The sequence below is a fragment of the Orycteropus afer genome, unplaced genomic scaffold (assembly GCF_000298275.1).
Source record: "Orycteropus afer afer isolate SDZICR_OR568_19922 unplaced genomic scaffold, OryAfe1.0 scaffold00476, whole genome shotgun sequence".
NCBI lineage: Eukaryota > Metazoa > Chordata > Mammalia > Tubulidentata > Orycteropodidae > Orycteropus > Orycteropus afer.
In genome coordinates this window covers 1,560,060-1,561,897 of record NW_006922063.1, presented here as the reverse complement: position 1 = coordinate 1,561,897, position 1,838 = coordinate 1,560,060, and positions in this window count along the sequence as shown.

The following is a 1,838-nucleotide window of genomic DNA, read 5'->3' as shown; positions in this document are numbered from 1 at the left end:
GCCCAACCTTCCTTCTGAGGAGTGGCTGGTGGGTTTGAACCGCCAGCCTTCTGGTTAGCAGTCAAGTGCCTTAGGCACTATGCTACCAGAGCTCCTAGATCATGGCTAGAAGGGTCATATTAAGCAATTCACTGCATACAGGAAAAATCACTGGGGTACCTGAGAAGGAGAAGTGAGGGAGGAGAACCAAGAGAGTGTGTAGTCTTGAAGCAGCACAAAGAAACATGATCAACATACCATACGTGTTCACCAACATGGGAACTGAGAACCAACCTCCCTGATGCGTAGGTCCCAGCTACATAGGTGGGTGCAGAGAGTGTGGACCACACCCAGTGACACTGACTGTTGGGGGAGAGAGAGGGGTGACACCAAAATGACTGTCCATAAAATTTTTGTTCAATGTTTCAGCAGAAATTTATTATTTTTTATAAAAAGATCCCTGTAGTTAGTTATGACAACAAAGACTTATTTTTAATAAGCCCCACATACATGTATTAATATACCTACAAGGCTAAAGCTCTATGCTAATTTCCTTCTTGAAACTTCTAATGCACCCTGGTCTGACCTGTCATTATTACCCAATTACAAGGGTACCTGGAATCAGGTGGTTTTGTCTGCAGGTGCTACAAACACGTTCTGTTGTTTTTCTTGCTGGCGTTGTTTTAACTACAGGTTTTGTCAAATTTTCTAGTGTTTTAGCTACAATATTGTGGTCATGAGTATTTGTGAACCTGTATCAATAACTCTTTTGAAAATGAGGTAGTAATTCAAAGAAAAGCCAACCAACAGAAACAAACCCACTGCCACTGAGTGGATTCCAACTCATAGTGATCCTAGAGGACAGAGTAGAACTGCCCTATAGGGTTTTCAAGGCTGTAAATCGGCCTCCTCTTTCTCCTGAGGAGTGGCTGGTGAGTTCCAATGGCCAACCTTTGGTTAGCAGCAAATGCTTTAACCATTAAGCCATTAAAAACCAAAAACCCACTGCCATTGAGTCAATTCCAACTCATAGCAACCCCTCAGGGTTTCCAAGGCTGCAAATCTTTACAGAAACAGACTGCCTCATCTTTCTTTCACAGAGCGCTGGTGGGTTAGGACCACCGACATTTTGGTAGCAGCTGAACGCCTTAGTCACTGCACCACCAGAGTGCCCTACTATGCCACCAGAACTCCTCAATTAACAGGAGAAAAATCAAGAAGCCTCCAGTCAGTTACTAATAATGTTGTAATTGAACATTGAAAAATTTTACAAAACAATTTTGTTGTTAGTATTCATATAATCTAATAACCTCTAGTGGGGCATTGCCTATGGCTTTTGACTGCTAACCAGAAGGTTGGCAGTTCAAACCCACCAGCCATTCTGCTGGAAGGAAGATGAGGCAATCTACTTCTGTAAAGACGTACACCTCGGAAACCCAACGGGGGTCACTATGAGTTGGAGTGGACTTGATGGCCGTAGGTTTTTATTCCTATAAAGTTGCACAGACTCAAGCAATTACAGCTATTTATCACATTATTGTAATTAAAATTGATAATACATATTACTAATGGGCTGGTATGGGAGGAGGTATGGGGGTGTGAGGATCCATGAGTTACTGCACTAGGTAACATCAACCTAGTGACACCACCGACACACCACAGCACCTAGCAAAGTGTCACCTAAAATAAATGAGTGAAACCAAATGTACACGAAATGTTGAATGTAAAACAAACTCTGCTCTGTAAATCTGCACCTAAAGCCAATAATAATAATAAAGAGAAAAAAAAAAATGAGACTTGACTTGTAAGAAAGAAGGTTAAGTGGGGAAAAGGGAGAAACTGGACCCCACCCACATCAC